This window comes from Gorilla gorilla, chromosome 18, assembly GCF_029281585.2.
Source record: "Gorilla gorilla gorilla isolate KB3781 chromosome 18, NHGRI_mGorGor1-v2.1_pri, whole genome shotgun sequence".
NCBI classification, from domain to species: Eukaryota; Metazoa; Chordata; class Mammalia; order Primates; family Hominidae; genus Gorilla; species Gorilla gorilla.
Window position 1 is genome coordinate 89,573,117 of NC_073242.2, and position 24,557 is coordinate 89,597,673.

The window sequence follows — 24,557 nt, forward strand, 5'->3', positions numbered from 1 at the left end:
TTTTTTTCTAGGATTTTTATGGTTCTAGGTTTCACTTTTAAGTCGTTAATCCATCTTGAGTTAATTTTCATATACGGTATAAGGAAGGGGTCCAATTTCTGTTTTCCCAACACCATTTGTTAAACAGGGAATCCTTTCCCCATTGTTTGTTTCTGTCAGGTTTGTTGAAGATCAGATGGTTGTAGAGGTGTGCTGTCATTTCTGAGGCCTTTGTTCTGTTCCATTGGTCTATATCTTTGTTTTGGTACTGGTACCATTCTGTTTTGGTTACTGTAGCCTTGTACTATAATTTGAAGTCAGGTAGCATGATGCCTCCAGCTTCGTTCTTTTGCTTAGGATTGTCTTTGCTATATGGGCTCTTTTTTGGTTTCGTATGAAATTTAAAGTAGTTTTTTCTAATTCTGTGAAGAATGTCAATGGTAGCTTGATGGGAACAGCATTGAATCTATAAATTACTTTGGGCAGTATGGCCATTTTCACAATATTGATTCTTCCTATCCATGCGCATGGAATGTTCTTCCATTTTTTTATGTCCTCTCTTATTTCCTTGAGCAGTGGTTTGTAGTTCTCCTTGAAGAGGTCCTTCACGTCCCTTGTAAGTTGTATTCCTAGGTATTTTATTCTCTTTGTAGCAATTGTGAATGGGAGTTCATTCATGATTTGACTCTCTGTTTGTCTATTATTGGTGTATAGGAATGCTTGTGATTTTTGCACATTGATTTTATATCCTGAGACTTTGCTGAAGTTGCTTATCAGCTTAAGGAGTTTGGGAGCTGAGATGATGGGGGTTTTCTATATATAAAATCATGTCATCTGCAAATAAAGACAATTTGACTTCTTCTCTTCCTATTTGAATACCTTTTATTTCTTTCTCTGGCATGATTGCTCTGGCAAGAACTTCCAATACTATGTTGAATAGGAGTGGTGAGAGAGGGCATCCTTGCCTTGTGCTGGTTTTCAAAGGGAATGCTTCCAGCTTTTGCCCATTCAGTCTGATATTGGCTATGTCTGTCAACAATAGTTCTTATTATTTTGAGATATGTTCCATCAGTACTTGGTTTATTGAGAGATTTTGGCATGAAGGGGTGTTGAATTTTATTGAAGGCCTTTTCTGTATCTATTGAGATAATCATATAGTTTTTGTCAATGGTTCTGTTTATGTGATGGATTACGCTTATTTATCTGCATATGTTGAAACGGCCTTGCATCCCAGGGATGAAGCCGACTTGATCATGGTGAATAAGCTTTTTGATATGCTGCTGGGTTCAGTTTGCCAGTATTTTATTTAGGATTTTCGCATCGATGTTCATCAGGGATGCTGGCCTGAAATTTTCTTTTTTTGTTGTGTCTCTGTCAGGTTTTGGTATCAGGATGATGCTGGCCTCATAAAATGAGTTAAGGTATCAGGATGATGCTGGCTTTATAAAATAAGTGAGGGAAGAGTCCTTCCCTTTCTGTTGTTTGGAATAGTTTCAGAAGGAATGGTACTAACTCCTCTTTGTACCTCTGGTAGAATTTGGCTGTGAATCCGTCTGGTCCTGGGCTTTTTTTGGTTGGTAAGCTATTAATTACTGCCTCAATTTCAGAATTTGTTATTGGTCTATTCAGGGATTCACCTTCTTCTTGGTTTAGTTCTGCCTTTAGTTTTATTCCTAAAGAAGGTATGTGTACATATGTGTGTGTATGTATATATAGTTAAGTGCAACTATATATATTTAGTTTACAGTTATTTATTTGTATATATGATACATTCTATTATTTTAAATTTTATTAAAAATGTGTATTATGAATGTTAATATTTTTCACTTAATATTTTTGTTGTCATTCATCCATATTGATGCTAGTGGTAAGGCTTTATTTATTAAGACTGTTTTATTATGTTCAATTATTTTATTATATTACAGTTTATTCATTCATTTACTCTCCCATCAATAGGCGTTAAGATTGTTTCCCAAACTATCGCAAGGACAAAAAACCAAACACCGCATGTTCTCACTCATAGGTGGGAACTGAACAATGAGAACACATGGACACAGGAAGGGAAACATCACACACCGGGGCCTGTTGTGGGGTAGGGGGTGGGGGGAGGGATAGCATTAGGAGATATACCTAATGTTAAATGATGAGTTAATGGGTGCAGCACACAAACATGGCACATGCATACATATGTAACTAACGTGCACGTTGTGCACATGTACCCTAAGACTTAAAGTATAATAATAAAAAAAGATTATTTCCAATATTTTGCATAAACAATGCTGCTGTGATCATACTTACGTCATTTAATATACATGTTCAAAAGATTCATTTCCATATATACTTCAGATGGGATTACTTTATAAGTAATTGTTGTGGACAAGAAAAGCAAGCCTATACCCAGATAAGTACCTGTTCTTATGTGAATGAGCTTCTAGCTCTCATAATGAAAGGGGTCCACCTTGATATACAGTGACTGGTTGGCACCTTGAACAGTAATGCTCGACATTGGTCATTCTTGCTGGCAACTTAAGTGTTCAGATATGGCTAAATCTGCCTGGATGAGTAGGAACCATGCTTTTGGACCCATCAGAAGCCTCCATCTCTGTCACTATAGCTATTCTGTTTGTGTGCCTGTAATGGCAGTTTTGAGATGATTAATGGCAAAGCTTGGTGAATAGCAACTAAGCAAGTGATTTTGTGTACTTGGTTGTTCAGTGTCTTTTCCCTGATGGATTTTTCTTTTGGTGGACATTAACTAAAAGAAAAATCACCACACTTCCAGCCTGCTTCTTTATACCTGCATCTAACGTGGTCTTCCTTGTCTCAGAGCTTTGAGTCTTTTTTCCTTTTAGGCATCTGACAAGCTGGCCAGCCCTTTTGCCATTTTCCATGACTCTCTAAATATTCTCAGCTCAGGCCATTTCTCCTTCAACATAAATTACAGAATCAAGGGGCACCTCATGAACTTCTGTTTGGATTTTTGTTTGTTTGTTCATTTGTTTTGCCAGAGTGGAGGCATTTTAAATTTATTTTATGTATTTATTTGTGTGTTTTAATTAATTAATTTATTATTATTATTATTATTATTATTATTTTGAGACAGTCTTACTCTGTCTCTCAGGCTAGAGTGCAACCTCCACTTCCCAAGGTCAAGTGATTCTCGTGCCCCAGCCACCTGAGTAGCTGGGATTCCAAGTATTCACAACCATAGCCAGCTAATCTTTTGTATTTTTAGTGGAGACTGGGTTTCACCATGTTGGCCAGGCTGGTCTTGAACTTCTGGCCTCAAGTGATCCACCTGCCTCAATCTCCCAAACTGTGGGGATTACAAGAATGAGTCACTGTGCCCAGCCCTCTTCAACTTCTGCCCATTGAAAAGATTTTCCCTTGGCACCATCTCTCAAGGTCATGCCTGAGTATATAGCTTTACTCAATCTGACATCCGTTTTTGGCTCGCATACCACATACTGAGCTGGCCCATCCATAAAGCATGTTTTGAATTTATTTCCTTATTTTGGTGGTTGCACAGGACCCTTTCATATGGCATAGGTTTGTCTTGAGGGAGAGATCCTGGTATAATAGTGACTTGTGACGTGGGGTTTTAGGCTTACTCAATTTGTTCTTGCCCTGTGGTCTTGCTCAAGCTTGATCCTGGATATACCATTTTCATCACCTGGTGAATTGCTGCTGGGCCTTCCCAAATGTGTTGCTTGCTAGGTCTGACAGAACACAACTCATCAGGCCGGCATGGTGGCTCAAGCCTGTAATCCTAACACTTTGGGAGGCCGAGGCGGGTGGATCATCTGAGGTTAGGAGTTCGAGACCAGCCTGGCCAACATGGCAAAACCAAGTCTCTACTAAAAATACAAAAATTAGCTGGGCATGGTGGTGGGTGCCTGTAATCCCAGCTACTTGGGAGGCCGAGGCAAGCGCTTGAACTGGGGAGGCAGAGGTTGCAGTGAGCAGAGATTGCTCCACTGCACTCCAGCCTCGGCAACAGAGTGAAACTCTCAAAAAAAAAAAAAAAAGTTCTTTTACTTTCCCAAGACACTAATGGTCAAGCATTTTGTCTTTACCTTTACCAAGACCCGTTAATGCACTAGGAGCTGTTTATAAAGGTTGTCTAATACTCCACTGATAATCACATGGACTCACTCCTGAACTGTGATTTTCTCACTGGGAAGCTACATGCCAGCACATAACATCTTTTCTCACCACTGATATCTCCACCACTACAGGGTCTGTTGCATCATATGGTCCAAGCACTAGGCACGCTTGACACTAGTCTGCCCCTCCTGGAGAGTCATTCCTTGCTTTTGGTCTCACTCAATGCTGGAAATTTGAAGCTGCGAGGCTAAAGCCGGAGTGCAAAGTGTCAAATATGTTCACTGCAGAATCTGAATAGTCTTACCGGGTGTTGTGGTTCTTTCTTTGTGGTAGAGGATACAAGATGCGGCAGTTTGTCTCTTACTTTGAAGGGTATATTCCCACATACCCCCGATCACTAGACCTTTAAAAACTTTACTGATGTGGTAGACCCCTAACATGCACAGGTTACAAATCTGAAAACTGGCTCGTATCTAGAAACTAGGCAAGGTTTGGTTTGTTTAGTTTTTAACTAAGCCAACTACCCTCAGTTCTCTCTGCATCCATTCTTGCTTTCCTTTGATTTTGTATTAAGCACCACCCTGATTGGCTGTCTGTCCACTTGGCTTCTGTCAGTGCTGTATTTTATGGAACATCTTCACAACTCTGTGTGGATCAAGACCTCTCACCTGCTCCTCCCACACTGTCAGTTTTTAAGTCATTTTGAACCCCTGGGTTCCAGAAGGCTTCTATTGATTTGTGGCCCCCACATCCTCATTGCTATGATTAATGAGTAAAATTTTAGGATAGCGTCTTTTACTCAGTGATGGCCTGCTTAGAAGATAACCACTATGACACATTGACACAGATTGTCTGATTGTCTTGACCCTGATTGTCTGTCATCAGAATATTATGACTTCGGTGAATAGTGTCCTCTTGGCTTTCTCTAGAAACATAATACTTCTGGCCTTACGTAATGTAACCACTGTAGCATCCTTACTTACCTGAACCTTTTACTTCCTTCTTTAAGCATCTGTCCTGGTAATTTAAATCTCTCAACTTGGTTCAGAGTAGGTCATCACTTTCCCCTAGCTTCTAGAAGCTATGCTAGCTGCAAATTTTCTCCATCCCCTAGGAACTTGCCAGAGTTTTAAATTCCTTATCTCAAGAGAGTAGCCCCAAACTGATGATTCTTTCTTATCAAGCCCTATGTTCCAGATCCTTTGATCAAATGCCATCAACATTCAGTCTGGTATGTGCTGGCTAATTCTTGTGGGTCCTTTGAAGTATTCTAGTACTTCAAAGTATTGTCTCTATTGTCAGGCCTAGCGTGTCCGTGGCTGGGTTATTGGCTTAATAGGCGTAAGTGGAGCTGGAACAAATCTGGGTGAGTATCCAAGCTGCCTTGTGGCAGACAGACCTATGCAGTCTGTCCTCATACAGGGGAGTGTTAGCTCTTTCTAGCGAGGGGTACATTGATTCTGCTGGCCCTAAAAGTTAAGAGCAATCTGGAGAACAAACATCTTTGGAGCATTCACCTATATGCTCCCATCGTATTTGTCAGGGTCCAAGGTTTTCCCAACAGAGCCCTTGGCCATGGCTTAGCTGATTTAATTCAATCACCTTTGAAGTTTGATGACAATGACAATGCTGTTCTAAATTTGGTTCTCAGGTTTTATACCCTCCTACTGTAAGATATAAGGGCCTCTTTCTATACTACCAACTTTCTAACTCATTCATTTTCAGGCTTAGGATTTTATTTATTATTTAGATCTTATGTAAATTATTTAACATTTTTTCTTCAATTTCTAAATAGCTGGGAATTTTACCTTTTTGTTGTACACATGTAATAGAACTGAATCAGGTTTAGCTAACATGCCTGATTTAATACAAGTTCCTTAAATCTTATTGAGTTTTTCTGTATTCCTTAGTATATGATTAATTTTATAGTCTATACCTACCTGCACAGGTAAGGTAATATAATATATCACCTGCTTTTTGGGTGCATAAATATAATTGCCTTAGTTTATGCTTATGATCTCTGAAATGTATGTTTCTGTCCTTTCTGACATTTTGATTTCTTTTTTTAAAAAATTCAACTTTTATTATAGATGAAAGGATACACATACAGATTTGTTACACAGATAAATTACATGACACTGAAGCTTGGAGTCCCATCTATCCCATCACACAGTCTATAAGCATAGTCCCCAACAAGTGATTCTATGCATCCCTCCCCCTCCCTCCCCCATCTAGTGAGCCACTCTGTGTCTACTGTTCCCATCTTTGCAATCATGTGTATTCAATGTTTAGTTCCCACTTATAAGTGAGAACACTTCGTTTTCTGTGCTTGCATTAGGTTGCACAGGGTAATGGCCGTCAGCTCCATCCATGTTTCGTGGGCATGATTCTGTTATTTTTTATGGCTGTATAGTATCCCATGGTGTATATGTACCCCATTTTCTTTATCCAGTGTACCGTTGATAGATACTTAGCTTGATTCCATGTTCTTGCTGTTGTGACTAGCACTGCATTGAACATATGAGTACATGTGTCTTTATGATAGAATAAATTATTTTCTTTTGGGTACATACCCAGTAATGGGATTGCTGAGTCGAACAGTAGTTCTATTTTACATTCTTTGAGAAATCTCCAAACTGCTTTTCACAGTGGCTAGACTAATTTACATTACAAGCAATTGTATATAAATGTTCATTTTTCTCTGCAACCTTGCCAACATCCATTATTTTTTGACATTTTAATAATTGCCATTCTGACTGGTATAAGATGTTATCTCATTGTGGTTTTAATTTGCATTTCTCTGATGACTAAGTGATATTGAGAATTTTTTCATTTATTTGTTGGCCACTTGAATGTCTCCTTTTGAGAAGTGCCTGTTCATGTATTTTGCCTATTTTTTAGTTGGAATGTTTGGTTTTTATTTGCTGATTTACACTTCTTATAGGTTCTGGATATTTGACCTTTGTCAGATGCATAGCTTGCAAATATTTTCTCCATTCTGTAGGCTATTTTTTCCTCTGTTGGAAATTTCTTTTGCTCTGCAGAAGTTCTTCATTTTAAATAAGTTCCATTTTTTCTCAATTTTTGTTTTTGTTACAATTGCTTTTGGTGACTTAGCCATAAATTCTTTGCCAAAGCTGACTTCAAGATGGGTATTTCCTAGATTTTCTTCTAGGATTTTTATAATTTGAGGTCTTAAATTTAAATCTTTAATCCATTCTTGAGTTAGTTTTCATATAGAGTAAGAGGTAGGGGTCCTGTTTCATTCTTCTGCATATAGATAACCAGTTATCCCAGCATCATTTATTGAATAGGGAGCCCTTTCCCCATTTTTTATTTTTGTTGATATTGATATTGTCATAGATCAGATGGTTGTAGGTGTGTGGATTTGTTTCTGTGTCTTATATTCTTTTCCACTCATCTATTGTCTGTTTTTGTACCAGTACCATGCCGTTTTGATTACTGTAGCCATATAGTATAGTTTGACATCAAGTAATGTGATGCCTCCAGCTTTGATCTTTCTGCTTAGTATTGCTTTGGAAATGCAGGCTCTTTTTGGTTCTAAATTAATTTCTAAATTTCAATTCATGCTCAAGTTCCTGCCGATGCAGTGGGGCCCCTATGTATTCATGAGGGCAAGGTCCCAGCAGGGGTGGGGCAGAGGCAGGGGGCTACGACTTCCATGCACACACAGCAGCAGTTGCAGTGTGACAGGGCCCTAAAATTCTTGATTCTAAGTTAGTTACTTTAATTTAATGAAATTAAATTAGAATTCTTGATTCTAAGTTAGTTACTTTAATTTAATGAAAGAATATTTGTTTGTCTTCTTGCATCCTAGCTAATGTTGAATATTCTGGTTTCAATCTAACTCTTGCTGCTTTGTAGGTAATCTACTTTTTGGTTTTTTTCTCTTTGTAAGCTATTCAAATGTTCCCAGTTCTCTTATTCTTATTGTTATTCAGTCTCTACTATATGGAGTGTAGGTGAACCCCTCTCTGAATCTACTCTCCTTTATCAACATCTAGGAGTTCCAGTTAAAAGTATTTTACATTTTTGAAAAAATTTTGAATGTTATATCTCCATTATGGCTTCCAAAATTTACTTCTTTCATCTCCCTCTCTATCTGTCTGTCTCTCTGAACTCCCTGTTCTCTGAGTGTTATCACTTCTACCTCCATTCTCCATATATCATATCTCTTTAAATGTATAATACAATATAAAAATATATTAAACTATATTAATTTATGCATTTTCCTTTTGCATTCTATACAATGCTTTATTCTAATTCCTTATTGCATCTGTATGTATTTTAACCCCAATATTATGTTTAATACCTAACACTTTTGCTTAGCTTTTCCCAGGTTTTAAAAATATATATTAATAATAAATTCCCTTATTTCTTTTAGCATATTTTTAGATAAATTCAGAAGTATTTATCTCTGTATTCTAATGTATCTGTCTGTGATGGAATCAACAATCCAATATGTTTTTCTTTTCCTTCGAAATAATTATGTTTTTCAAATGCCCTGTTATTCTAGTCTGTGACTTTATTTTCCCCTGGAATATCAAATTTTTTTTAAAACAACAACTGGCTACATTGCTCATCTGTTACTCCTCATGGTACTTTAACAAGAGCTCTCTGAGTCATTATACGAATATGAGTAGATATTATTTGTCCTTCAGTATTTTTATTTCACCATCCTCCCACAGCCATGCCTTATTGTCTCCTACCCCAGGCCAAAGCCACTACCCCTGCCACACATAATGGTTCAAAGTAGCCCCATTAGTTGCTCTAAGGATTTTTCTCAGGCTTTAATTCTCTTCCTTGGTGTCTCTCTTTCATAGATAATTTATGTTTGATATGGGGAAGGGAGACATAGCAGTTTTACTAGTTCAGCAGATTAGTATAAAATGGAAGGGCAATGGTTTGCAGCCCTTACTATATAGTAACTCATATGTGTAAGTGGGATATATAAACATGTTTTACCAACTTTGGCATTGCCTTTTCATTCTGACTAAGATAAAACACAATCAAGAGATTAGCATTTTAAGATATTTAGCTGATGTCAACTCTTTTCTCTGAGGGCAGGACATTTAAGCAGAGACCACAGTGAAATAAAGGCATAAACTAGTTAAAGTTCTAGTAAAAAAAAAAAAAGGCAGCCTAAATGAATGAATCTGAAAGTTCAAACCCTTAAAGTAGGATGATCTTGATGTTTCAGAAGAAAACAGAAGGGCCCTTATATGGCTAGAATAGATTAAGTGGGAATAGTGGTATATAGAAAAGGTGGAAGACAGACAACAGTTAGATTGCACAGGGGAGGGATTCACAAATTTTTTCTGTAAATGTCCAGACAGTAAATATTTTAGGCTTTGTAGGCCATATGGTTTTCACTGCAATTACTCATCTCTCCTGTAATAGCATGAAAACAGTCATAGACAAAACTGAAACACATGAGTGTAGCTATGTTCCAATAAAACTTCATTTACAAGAAAAGTCAATGGGCACATGAAATAACAGACAAAAGAGATAGATTGGGCTAAATCAAAATTTAAAAGTTCTGTGCATCAAAGAACATGATCAACAGACTATAAAGGCAACCTATTGATGGGAAAATACCTGCACATCATATATCTGATAAGTGGTTAATATTAATAATATTTAAGACCTCCTACAAGTCAACAGTAACAAAAATCAATCTGATTAAAAATGGGAAAGGACATGAATAGACATTTCCCTTAGGAAGATACACAATGGTCAACAAGCATATGAACTGATGCTCAACGTCACTAATCATTAGGGAAATGTAAATCAAAACCACAATGAAATACAGACTCATACCCATGAGGTTCTGGATTATAAAAAAGGAAAGAAAAGAAGTATTGGCTAGTATGTGGAGAAATTAGAATCTTTGTGTAGTCTTGATGGAAATGTAAAATGATGAAACTGCTATGGTAAACATTAGGGCAATTACTCAAAAAATTAAAAATAAAATTACCATATGATCTAGCAATTCCACTTCTGGGCATATACTCAAAAGAATTGAAAGCAGGGTCTCAAAGAGATATTTGTGCAATCACGTTAATACCAGGATTATTTACAATAACCAAGGGTTGGAAGCAATCTAAATGTCCACCACTGGATAAATAAACAAAATGTGGCATATATATACAAAGGGGTATTACTCAACCTTAAAAAAGAAGAAAATTCTGACACATGTTACAACATGATGCACCTCTAGGACATCATGCTATTAAAATAAATCAGTCAGAAAAATACAGCCGCTGTATAATTCCATTTATATAAGGTAACTAGAATAGTCAAATTTATAAATACAGACAAAAGAATGATGTTTTCCAGGATCTGGTGGGAGAAGGAACTGAGAGGTGTTTAATGGGTTTAGAGTTTCACTTTTACAAGATGAAAGCATTCCGGAGATTGGATTCATGACAGTATAAATGTACTTAACACTACTGTACCATACACTAAAAAATAAATAACATGGTAAAATTTATGTTATATGTATTTTACTATAATTACAAAAATAAACATAGGCAATGGGCTGGATTTGGCTTATGGGTCATAATTTGCTGACTTCTGGTATAGGGCTTTGTAAGTCATAATAGGGAATGTGGATTTTATTGTTAAGTGTAAAAAAGAAGATTATAGGATGGTTTCAGCACAGGAATTGCAAGATGTAAGTGCCACTTGTAAAAAATATTTCTGATTATTCTGAGAAGAAGAGAGTGTAATCAAAAATGTGGAAAATGGAGTAGTGTTTCTATACATTAATAACAAACTTTTCAAAAAAGAAACAAGGAAAACAACCCTATTTACAGTAACTATAAAAAATAAAATACCAGGAATAAATTTAACCAAGGTAGTGAAAGAGCTGTACACTGAGAACTATAAGACATTAATGAAAGAAATAAAAAAAAGACTCAAATAAATGGAAAGGTATCCTGTGTTCATGAATTGGAAGAATAAATATTGTTAAAATGACCATACTAACCAAAGTGATCTACAAATTCAGTGGAAAAGCTATCAAAACTTCAATATTTTTTTCATAGAGAAATACATCTTAAAATTAATGTGGAACCACAAAAATCTTGAAATGGCTAAGGGAATTATAAACAAACAAAATAAAACAAAGCTAGAAGCATCACATTACCTGATTTTGAACTATATTGCAAAAGATCAATAATTAAAACAGCATAGTACTGGCATAAAAATAGACTCATTGGCCAATGGAACAGAAAAGAGTGCCCAGAAATGAACCCATGCATGTATGGTCAATTGTTTTTTCACAAAGGTGCCAAAAATACACAATGGGAAATTAATAGTCTCTTTAATAAATAATGTTAGAAAAATGGATGCCATATGCAGAAGAAGGAAATTGTACCTTTAGCTCACACTATATGCAAAAATCAACTCAAAATTAATTAAAGATTTAAACATAAAACCTGAAACTATAAAACTACTGAAAAAATATACGGAAAAAAATACTGTATTGGTCTGAATAATATTTTGTATTTGACCCCAAAGTCCCAGGGTCAAATGGGATTGCAAATGGGATTTCATCAAAATTAAAAGCCTTTGTAAAAGCAGCATGAAGTGACAATTTTAAGCTTCAGGGAAAATACTTGAAGCCATACATTAAAAATGGGCAAAGGACCTGAATAGACATTTCCCAAAAGAAATATAAATGGCCAGCAGATATATTTTTTAAAATGTTTAACATCACTAATCATTAGGAAAATGAAAATTAAAACCACAATTGTATATCACCTCACACTTGTCAGAATAACTATTATCAAAAAAAACAACAAGAGATGTTAGTCAGGACATACAGAAAAGGGAGCCCTTGTACACTTTTGGTAGGGATGTAAATTAGTGAAACCATATGGAAAACTGTTTAAAAGTTCCTTGAAAAGTTGAAAATAGAATTACCATATGATCCAGCAACCCCACTTCTGGGTATTTACCCTCAAAAATTTGAATAATATGTCAAAAGATGTCTGCACTCCTGTGTTCATTGCAGCACTCTTCACAACAGCCAAATTATAGAGACAACAAACTGACTGTCCATCAATGGAAGGGTGAGTAAATGAAATGTGGTATGTGTACACAATGCAATACTATTTAGCCTTTAAAAAGTAAGAAAAAAACTTATTTGTGATAATACAGGTTAAACTGGAGAAAATTATGGTAAGTAAAATAAGCCAGGCTCAGAAAAACAAATGTTACATGTTCTCACTTATATGTGGAATCTAAAGCAATTGAACTCAAAGAAACAGAGAGTAGAATGGTGGTTACCAGAGGCTGGGAGTTGGGGGAGGAAATGGAAAGGTGATAGTCAAAGAATAAAAAGTCTAAATTAGGTGGAATACGTTTAGAAAATTTTTTTGTAATATATTAAACAGTGTGGTTACTACAGTAAGTAATAATGTTTTGTACATTTCAAAATCACTGAGAGTAAATTTCAAATGTTATTACCACAAAAAAGATAAGCATTGAGGTGATGGATATGTTAATTAGCTTGATTTCATTAATTCACATTGTATTCATGGATTATAGTGTCACCTTGTACCCTATAAACACAATTATGGAAGAAGAGAAATCAGAAAGCTATTGAAAAAGTTCAGATGAGACAGGCTAGTAATTGAAAAATGTTGAAATGTAAGAGTGAAGATATATTTTTTAAATAATGCATATAGAACATGCTTACGGGTTATACATAAAGAATGAAAAAGAGAATCAATAATTAATTTCTGGATTTTGGTCAGAAGAAGCCAGTGAATGGTGGAATTATTTGAGTTCAAGAAATACATAGAATGAACAGATTGGAAAGAAAATCAAGGGTTCATCTTGTGTATGCTAAGTGAATGTCTATTTTATATACAAAAGGAGATGTCCAAGGCATGAGCTGGGACATGTCATTTTTGAACTCAGGGAAAAGTGAAAGCTAAAGATACACACACACATACACACACACACATACGAGAGAGAAAGAGAGGTGGGAGGAAAGAGTTGGCAGCATGTATTTATGTTTTTCAAGTCATGTGATTGAGAAGAAAAGGAGTTTCCAGGAAAGAAGCAGTGAATATGACAGAAGGATGATCGAAAAAAATTGCAGTGTCCTGGAAATAAAGTGAATAAATGAGTCTTTGCTTGCAACACCAGCTAAATGATGACAAGATGCCAAGTTAGATGTGAACTGATAAGTGATCAATGAGTTTGCGAAACGATAGTCACTGAAAGCAATCTTGTTAAGGTCTTCAGCGGATTGATGGGGACGAAGAAAAAGCTTAATAGGGTTGGCTAAAGAGAAAAGGCAAAGATAAAAAGTTGAAACATAACATATAGATGTCTGTCATATTTTAAAGCTAATATTGACATATGATCCTTTTCATAATTTAGTTGTTTATTGAGTTATAATTTACATACAGGAAAATTCATCTTTTTTGTTATGCAGTTGTATAAATTTTCACAAATATGGACAGTCATGTAATTACCAACAATCAAGATATAGAACTGGTCTATCATGCCTCCAAATTTCATCATGCTTCTTTTAGTCAAGGTAGTGCTGGTAATGTCAAAATTACTAAGTCTCAGCCGGCGTAGTGGCTCATGTCTGTAATCCCAGCACTTTGGGAGGCCGAGGAGGGTGGATCACCTGAGGTCAGGAGTTTGAGACAAGCCTGGCCAACATGGCAAAGTCGTGCCTCTACTAAAAATATAAAAATTAGCTGGGCATGGTGGCGGGCGCCTGTAATCCCAGCCACTAGGGAGGCTGAGGCAGAAGAATAACTTGAACCTGGGAGGCGGAGGTTGCAGTGAGCCGAGGTAATGCCATTGCACTCCAGCCTAGGAGACAGAGCGAGACTGCGTCCTCCGCCACCAAAAAAATTTTACTAAGTCTCTAGTTTTAATGTAATGTATCTCATAATAATAAACATTATATTACAGAAATTCAACCAGAAATTAACCTTGTTAATCATTGGATTGCTTTGTGAACACTACGTAAAGCAATTTTTTATGTATATGAAAGTAGACTGTGAATAAACCAAGACAGAAACTTAACAGTAAATGACTGGACAGTCATTTAAATTAGTAGCTCAGAAGGTCCCTAACTATGCTGTTAAAAAGTGGAGGCAAATAATTTATGGGAAGAAGTTCTTTTAAATAATTATTCAGAGACTCTTTCATGTATAGTTTAATGAACCTTAGGAATCTTTTCTTGGTCATTTGTTAGTGATGCATGGATGTAAAGTTGGGAAATATTAAATCATAGACTGAAGGAAAAATACGTGTTGTATTCACACTTTGTTTTACTATTTGTTGTACTCTAGAAGCATATAAGAAATTGTTTAACACATTACTTTGTGTAAGAAGTATCACAAAGCTGGAATATGGAAGATGATTTGGGAAATTGTTTGAAATATCTAAAGGTAATAAAAGGTGCTCAGCATTCAGAATCCCTAAAATCCCTCTACCTCACTTTAAACAGTCTGCCTCCCCTGAAGAAGAGTAGAAAGAACAAAGGACTGATGTTTAGCCATTTTATAGTGGCAAACTGCATAAACCCATAAGTATATGTATTGTTCACATTTATTTTAAAAAATAATAGAAGAAATGAAAAATATGCCCAATTTAATCATCTGCTCTGGAAAAATACGACAAGCTCTTCTTCTGGTACTGATTTCAGATAGAATCCAAGTGCACATTCCTGCTCAGTGAAGAATATAATGCTTTCACACCACTTTTCTGTCCGTAAAAGCTGACAGTGGAATGAGCACGATCTTAATAATATCCTCCAAATGAAAATGAAAATGAATGTCAAAAATAATGATGGGAGACGGTTTCAAAGCTTGGAAGCCCAATTTTAGTGAGAGGAAAACAGCATTTCTAATAAATCCTTGTATTATTTATTTCAAAGTACCTCAGGCAGGATCTTTGTACAAAAATTGAGGCTGAAGATTTAAGGGTCAGTTTCAATAATTCTTAGAAATTAATTAATTAATATCTGTTTTCTACTCTAATGTGGGAATAAATCATAAAAATTAAAACTTTGCGGAATCCTACTTTTCATTCTGTATCAAATCTACTACCTTCCTGCCACCTCCATGCCTCCCAATACACCGGCATAAGCCTTTTACCAACAATCCACTTGCATCTTTCAAAAAGTTATCCTTTGAAGCTATTATTTAGATCATAGCCTGCAAAGAAGAAATACAAGCATTAGAAGATGAAGAGGGGCAGTATAAAAATAAAAAATTATAACATATGAACACATTCAACTGCATAGTAATCAGAAGCATATAGGTCAACTAGTTGAGAAACAAAAAACTAGAACGATACATTTCAATGGCATCATAAACTCACATTATATTTTTCTATAAAATAATAGTAAAGAAGGCTGGGCACAGTGGCTCATGCCTGTAATCCCAGCACTTTGGGAGGCCAAGGCGGGTGGATCACGAAGTCAGGAGCTCGAGACCAGCCCGGCCAACGTGGTGAAACCCTGTCTCTACTAAAAATACAAAAAATTAGCCAGGCGTGGTAGCAGGCACCTGTAACCCAGCTACTCAGGAGGCTGAGGCAGGAGAATCGCTTGAACCTGGGAGGTGGAGGTTGCAGTGAGCTGAGATCGCACCACTGCACTCCAGCCTAGGTGACAGAGCTAGACTCCATCTCAAATAATATCAATAATAATAATAATAACCCAGGCAGTTTGTGGTTCTATAAAGGAGGGGTGAAATGAAGAGAACCAAGCACTGAGTATGATGGATTTCTAGAATTCTTAAGTTCCACCCTTCAAAAGTTGTGCCATTGATGATATGTGTACCATTTATTTACTGTATTTATTTTCAGCTTATAATTTCATGATTATTACCTCTTATTTATTATTACACCTATAGTAAAATATAGGAAATAATATACCAACAGTTATCCAAATATTACCTAAAATAAGCTTGTACGATTCCTGGTAAATGTACCACTTTTTGGAAAACACTGAGATAGATAAGCTTGTGACTATTTTTCCCCATTTAGTCATTATAGAATTAAGACTTGTTATGTATAAAATCCTTCACTAGGCATTGGAAAATAAAGGCTAATTGGACATTGTCTTAGTTCTTGTGGCACTCAAGATCCAGTAGGAAAAAAAAAAAAAGAAAGAAACTTTATCAGTTTAGGCTGGATCATTCCTATGATCCCTTCCAACACTGATTCTATGATGTTCTGTCTCAAAGAAGCAAGTTGGAAGCCGGGCTTACAAAATATCTAGTCCTTTGACGTCTCTGATATCTCTAGAAGGACTGAACTTTCATCTGATATTCAAGATCTTGGAAGAGCAATTTAAGGGAAAAAAAAAGCTTCTTCCCAGAATGTATTATAAATCTATTAGATATGTAGAAAGAAAAGGTCACTGAGTTAAGTGAGCCAGGCAGTTTATATTCAAGAACAATATGTGTAGTTATGAATGTAATGAAACCTTTTGCTTCAAGAATTAATTTCCCCAATGTATAGTCGGCTGAATAATTGGCCCTGTGAACACAGACAAGCTTTCTTATTTCTCAAAAGCAATATTGGCCAGTGCTCATTTGAACGCACATGACTTTTTGTGAGATGGCACATGCCATGCTCCTGTGAAGCAAATTGAGCTTGTGGTAGTTGTCTGCAAGTGGTAGAGACATGGGAAATAGTCTGTCACTCAGCATCAATTTAAAATTTAGTACCAAATATTCTTGTTGTCAAAAACTCTTAGTACATGAGTCCTAACATGGACAGTGCTTCAATTCTGATGTCACTGCCAAATTACTCTAGTTTAAGACAAAGGAGATTCAGATATTTAAGCCCTGATGCCTACTGCGGCTTGAATTTAGAGATATGCTTTCTATATTCTGAAAAATTGCTTTTGAAATGTAGTTTCTCTAAATTTATGTTTAAGATACAGGAAGCAATTTAGTATTTTGGTTCTATTAACCTCCTTTGAAACCAGAAATTGGTTTTAATTTCAAGTGCTCTTACAATGACAAGGTCAAACGAGTGCTTTCTTGAGGAAAGTGTTTGGCATAATAGTAGACAGTGTTGTCATTATCAGAAGGGAGAATTTTCTGTCTCATTTGTGAACTTCACACTGTGAACCCCCAAAAGAGTTGTCTTCAACACAAAATAATTGCCCTTGTTGCTTCTCTTTACAGAGTTCTCCCCACATTATTAATGGTATGGGAATTAGGAGGAGGTCATCTGACTCACACGGATCACCATATAATTCCTTCTGGAGAACAGGTAAGTTCTTGGTCAAAGAATTCAGGGACACTTGTCTAGACTATTTTTTAGAAAGCAATAACTCTGAAGAGTAAGAGAGATATATTTGAAATTACTGTAGCCCTTTGTCTAAGAAAGGTATATAACAGAGTGAAAAATCAGTTAAGGAGAAGGAGACAGAGAAGAAGAAAGACAAGGATTGAGGGGGAGGGGGAGGATGAGGAAGAGGAGAAGGAGGAGAAGAAATAGAAGGTGGAGGAGAAGGAGAGCAACCATAAAAATAAAAAAAAAAAACTTCTTCTTTCTATTTTATTATATGTGGGAATTATTGTGGACATAAGAAACAAAGAATTGAAAAAAGCCTGAGTTGTAAAGGGGGAAAACAAATAACTTTGTAATGAAATAATTTGAGGTTTGAATTTTCTTAGCCATTGGAATTTAGCCAGGGTGGTTAACTTATCTGCTCTAAGATTTCTAATTTGAAAAGATGAAAATAATATTTGGCATATTTTGGTTGATAAATTCTTAATAAAGTGTTTGGTATCTACTAAGTGCTTGAAAGGGATCTCTATAATCAATAATACCATTATCTATGGCACATAGAGGTGACATAGTCATGCTTTAGGCATAAGCAGACATTCCTGCATGATGAAACTTACAGGAATGATGCTCCCAAAGAGAAAAGCGAAGGAGTTCATACTCTTGATGACCTCCTTACTCCTTACCATCCATTGAAACTCAGGATCAGGCAAAACCTCACAAGAACATGTGGTTTCTTGAATTTATAAAACCTAAACTTTTGATATCTGGGGAAACTATTTACCACCCGATTCAGGAGTTCCCAGAAGCAGCATTAACCAGAGGATCACAACTGCCTGGATATTTTTTGCTCTTGGACAAGTAATCATAACTTGAAAAGATTAGTGGGTCTTGGCACTACATATTTAACCTTGACTCTTTTTGACTATCACATCACTTTTAGCCACTAATTAGTAAAAATTAGCTCCTACCATGGGTATCTTTTTTATTTTGGAATGGATATCTGTTAGTCTTTCCACTAGCATTTTTTTTCTTGGATACTATTGGCCCTGCTTTCAGAAACAAATGAAATCTTTAAACTCGAAGTGAACCTTAAGCTAATCAATGTTAGAGGTTGTCAAGTTTTTTTAAAATAAATCAATATCTCCAATAAAAGTCTCAAGCAGATGACTAATACATAAACAGATGAAAGTAAACTTGCTTTGTTTGAAGTAGCATGAGTTTGGTGTTCTATTCACATATCCTTTCTTCACTGCACAAAATCTGTTATTTTTGTTGGTCTTATGAGCTTCCCATTGCATAGAACTCGGCTGTACAGAGAGTTGTGGCCCGAAGTTTTGGATTACATGAAGTTTGCCAGGTGAAGGTCATTAAGGGGAAGGTTTGAAGTGAGAATGTTATATAAACTGCATGCTGTTTGCAAGCAGTTGCAGTTTGTCTGTCCAGTCCACTGCCACTGGACCATATGTAAGGTGGATATGTTTTCCAGCTGACCACCAATGGACTGTAGGAAAGTAGATATCGTGTCTAGCCCATCACCACTGGACCAATTCTGTACATCAGGTGGTTCTCCTGTCCAGCCTGTCACCACTGGACTCTCCCCTGTATGTGAGCCCCTAATAAAATGCCAAGTCTCCAAAAAATTTCATTTTTATTTTTTATAAAATCATTGTTTTCTTTAAAGAATTATTTACACCTCAGTTCATATATCTCTATGGAGGTTATCAGGCATGTTTCCTCTTCCGTCTCATCATCATGACAACCTAGACTGACCTGTCATATTACACTGTCCCTCTTGCCTGTTGGAATGACAGCAAGACATGTCTTATCTTTACTGTGATTTGGTTATATGGATGCTAGAGAGGGCATGATTATACATCATTGAAATCAAAAGTTGAGCTAGGTGTGGTGGTGCATGCCTGTAGTCCCAGCTATTCAGAAGGCTGAGGCAAGAGAATTGCTTGAGCCCAGGAGTTCGAGGCTGCAGTGAGCTATGATCATGCCACTGCACTCCAGCCTGAGCGACAGAGTGAAATCCTGTCTCAAAAACAAAACAAAACAAAACAAAACAAAAAAAAACTAATTGTTTTTTAAAATTAATAAAACCAAACAAAAAACAAAGTTTTAAGTTGTTAGGCTTAGAGTAGCTTAACGTAGCATGATGCTTCCTGATAATAAAGTGAGCACACAGAGAGTAATACAGTCAAAAATCCCAGTGGCATGATTTTACTACTAGATCCAGATGGCCCAAGCCGAGATCCCACTCCCCCATATGTTTGAATACTGGTGTATTGTTAGTTACTTAATAGTTTTTAGATTTATTTTACTTATTGATGTATCCTTCAGTGGTTCCTGGAAGACACCTGAGACCCTCTCCTTCACCTCATTTTCTTCATCATTCTCTGGCTTAGACATGGATCTCATTTCATTCTAAAGTAACAGTTTTCTATAATGACATGCATTCCATAAGAACTAGCAAGATTTTCTTTAAAAGTCCATATATAGTAATTTCCAGAAAGAGAAGCTATTTATCTTTCTAAAATATTTGTTGTTCAGGAACTGGAAATGTACACAATTAACTGGCCGTGATGGAGATTAATGTATCTTACAAATATAGGGGAATATCATTACCAGTCGTTTCTTCAGATTACACAACATGAATCATTTCAAAATTCACCTTGAGTATAATTTCTTAGCAAATGCCAAGAAACCAAATGTGGTATTTTCAAATTAACCTGGATATCAGAATGGAACAATACTACACACACACACACAAACACACACACACCCCTCACAAAATACGTTCCTCCTTGTTACTCTGTATTTTGTGAAGATATCATATGTTTTACTTCTTCTTTAAACAATGGAAACAAATGAAGCGTACTAACTAAGAAAGGGATCTATGTATTCCTACATCTTTAAGACTTCAAAATAATTATTAGATAGCCATTCAGATCAAACTTGAGGAAATCGTGAGGTTATTAGAAAGGTCATTATCATTTCTTCATTCATTAATTATTGCTTTAAGTGTCTGTGAACTACTTAACATTTAGTAGTACAGGGTAATTTGGTATTTTCTTGATTCTCTGGATTCTAAGTGTCAAAGGCATCTTAATTCATTTGTTCAACATATGTTGATCTTGTGCGTACTATGTGCCAGGTTCTCTGTTGGGTATTAAATGATACAACAGCAATCACAAAGTCAGATAGGTTCCTGCCCTCAAGAAACTAACTACAGTATTCCAAATTCGATATAAACCTTTTGCATTTAATTATTGAAACTATTCATGTTCTTTAAAGGCTCAAAGTGTGGAGACAAGTGCAATAATAAAAATGTTAATGCTATATGATTCATTCATATTAGTTTTAAAAAATATTTTCTATGTGCCAGGCACTGTATTAGATGTTGAGGATACAGTGACTAGCAAAAAAAAATCCTGCTCTTATGGTCTAGTGGGAAAAATTAAATAGTTGAATAATTTCAATATTAGACAGTAGATCCAGAGCTACTTCTGCAACGTCATATATAGGATATTCTGTCAGCATACCTGAGGTGTGCAATTCAGAGAAGCAGCAGCAGCACATGTGTTGAAGAATGACTCAAAGGCAGCCAGGCAAAGAGTGGTCCAAAGGGGAAAAATGATCAAGGGATAGGGGATGAGGCCCCATATTGTAGAAGATAGCATAGAATACAAGAGATAGAGAAGAGTGAAATACGGATATAGGGATGAGCTATAGCCTAATCATGAAGGTCTCTGTAAGCTTTCCTAAGATATTTGGAATTGATGAAAAAGGTAAAAGCCAATACTAAAGAGTTTTAAGCCAGGGAATTGTGATTAATTTTTCACCTTAGATACTGGCTGCTGTATGAAAACGGTTTGATGCGGAAACTATTCATATGTTGCATAAAATGCACAGAGAGAGAGATATGCTTTGGAATTATGAGCAGAGTCTTAGAGTAGTAGTTTTAATGCATGCACCCAGACATTCTCCAGTTGTGTACCCTTTATATTATAACATTCTCTAGGTTATTCCTAGGGTATGCCTAGTAGATCAAAAAAGTAGTGGTGTAAAGCATGGTAAATCAAAGAAATCCATTTCTTGTTCAAATTCAAATGCTTAGCAAACTCTATCCTACCACTAGCAATTGCTTTAGTGGAGAGTTAAGATGCCTAATGTAATTAAAGCCATAAAAATAAATGTTTCAGCAAATAAATATTTAAATGCCAGTAAGTACAAAACTATTAATACTATATAACTCTTAATATTGTTAAGGTGCTATGAGGATGATCTCATTTGATCCTCTCCACAACCCTATGAGATATAGACAATTATTTTTTAAATCACCTATTGAATAAACTGAAATTCAGAAAGATTAAGTAAGTTGGCCAGTCGTACAGCTAGTGGGCAGAAAGGCCAGGATTCAAAACCAGATTGGTTTTACTTCTCCTTTAATAAAGCAGAAATTGAGCTTACTTTTATGAAAACTATGGGACAGAAACTCCTGAAATGCCAGAGTCAATTCCTAGATTTTTGCCTTAAGTTTTTGACCTTTGATCTCTTAAATAGGAAAAGATATTGGGATGACTTTTTTCCATCTCTCCGTACAGAAAAAATGCAGAAGAGGAAAACCTCCATATGTGAAGCTATGGCAAGGGAGTCTCCCCACCCCGCGCTCCAACAGAGTCTGGAGATAAAGTAAGTTTGAGAAGCTAGAGAGTGTTTTTTCCCATTATCTCCCAAACACTTTCATTTGGCTGCATGCAGATTTCACTCTGGCTTTGGCAAATGTGTCTCTTTATGTAACAATAAACAATTATATTGAAAAGCAAGATTGGAGAAAAACATATATAGTATCATTATTAAAACTTTGTGATGATCTTATCAACAAAATTGAAGTTAAACCCTTGATTTATTGTATGTTTTATTATGTCTTCACCCCAGGGAAGGTAATTTGACTTTCTTGATGTTGCCTTCTTTTTCTCTCCTTTCAAAGCTATGATTAAGAACTAATTTATTTAGATCTGTCTGTGATTAGTTGCATGATTCTGCTCCTTGTTGAAATTAATTTTCAGACACTTTAATTGATAGTACCTGTACTATATTTAATGCATTTTGAGGTGCTAGAATAAAAATGTTGCTTGTTGAAATATTCACATATTCACTCTGCTAGCTAGAACACTGATGTATTCTATATCATCTTTTTTTCTTGATTTTATGGAGGAAGAAGATTTAAGTCAATTGTTTGGTTTATTTTCATTTATATTAGGGAAAAATAAGAAAAATTATTTTACAAAATAATACAGTTGTTCTTAAGGACCATAAATGGGCTTTGTGAAGCTTTTGAAATTATGTAAGCACGTGTGGGCGTGCACATGCGTGCACACACACACACACACTGATTACTGGGAATGTATAATATAGGTACTTCAAAAATTTTCAGTGCCTAATCTACTTTTGTATGCTACATGTTTATTAAATCATCTATTTGCTTTAAAAAATACACACTAAGATAATCAATGTCTAAATCACAATTCCTAGGATTTGTGTTTTGAGGCTTATCTAGGATTCAGATCCAAGGTATAATCAGGCTTACGCTATACAACAGGGATTTTGCTAGATATATTAACTAGTTGTCTTTTAACCCTCATGGAACCTTTGTGAGGTTGCATTGCCATGACTATTTTCAAGGTGAAAAGATTGAAAAAGTTAAATTGACATATAGGGGCTGGTTATTAATTACAGGTTTAGCCATGCTCAAACATTTCAGAAGCTTATATATTTTTATGAATATAATAAGGTCTTTTCTGTTATATTCCTGAATTTTGTTACATTATTTTTTCAGTTAAAATCTTCCTGACTTTTTAATTTATTTGTTTTCCATGAGAGATTTGTGTTACAAGCAAAATACATATAGATTCAAATCTATTGTTCTGTTTTATTCTTGAATGTTGTATTGTTAGAAATTATCAGACTTTCTTTGAATTTCCTGGTCTTCTATTTTGTTCCTCTGAGAAAATATGATGTTACTAACTCATCACTCACTGAACTGTATTAAATACCACATTACATACTTTTGACATTCATCATAATAATCAAGCAACTTGTACCACCTAGTATTTTATTGAACGATCTTTCATATTATAATGTTATAGTCAAATATTGTGTATTTTAAAGTATTTTAAAATCATTCCACTTTGTGACTGAAAATATCCTGACAGAAATGCATAGGGAAAAGAGCAATGCAATTTAAATGTCACATTTATCCCTTGCAGTAAATTCTACATTCAGGCAATTGTAGTCTCAGGGAGGTTTTTCTCTGTCAGGTATCAGCTCTCTGTTAGTTCATACCATAGCTTTCATGAAGACTTTCAGAGGCATAGGAAACATATGACTTTAGAATGTGGGCAGTAACAGGCAGATTTTAAAAAATAGCTATTATTATTATTATTTACTTAATGTGTTAGAGAGCAACCTCTGTACGTTTTTCTTTGGAAGTTGATATTTTTCATGTAGATACTTGCTCCATACCCTAGTGAAAGGATGGGAGCTTTCCTAGATTAGTACACCTCGTGTATCTTTTTCTTAGAAAAATTAGAAATGCTTAAAAAATAAAGCAATGTCTAGCCTAAAACTGTTCAATAATATCTAGTTTTATTTTCCTTCCAGACCTCTCCCGGACAGGAAGCTTACATTTCCCTGCCACCTTGAAGTTAGGCATGGTCACCTGAACTTCTTTGCCCAATGAAATGTGAATGTAATAAGATGATGTATATGACTGCTAGGTGAATGCATTTAATCACTGGTGGTGTCCCTCCTCTCTATGTCTGGGTTTCTTGTTAATGGAAGCATTACAAGTTGATTTGGAAGTGCAATGCTAAGCCATCACTTAGAGGACAGTTGCTGTAGAGAATCTTCCCACTTACCACCAATTCACTGTGAGCGGGAAACAAAGCTTTGTTGTGTTATGTCTTTAAAATTTGGGGTTGGCTGTTAGCTTATCATGATGTAGCCTATCCTTTGTTTTAGGATTGATAATACAATCCCAAGATGATGCTTTGCCATTAGACATATCATAAGGGCATCAATATAGCCTAAATTTTAGTTCAAAAAAGCACTCTCTTTTTACAGATTGTTAATTAATATATAAACATCCTCCT

At 35.7% G+C, this 24,557-nt stretch overlaps 1 long non-coding RNA gene across 2 annotated transcripts in view; it reads left to right on the forward strand.

Moving 5' to 3' along the window:
* Positions 1-22,095, forward strand: part of LOC134757514 (uncharacterized) — a 115,026-nt gene extending 92,931 nt beyond the window's left edge. For both annotated transcript variants that reach the window (XR_010131580.1, XR_010131579.1), the window contains exons 4-5: positions 17,292-17,379; positions 22,008-22,095. This is a non-coding gene — a long non-coding RNA (uncharacterized lncRNA). The remainder of the gene's footprint in view (positions 1-17,291; positions 17,380-22,007) is intronic.
* Positions 22,096-24,557: the final 2,462 nt, after the last annotated feature.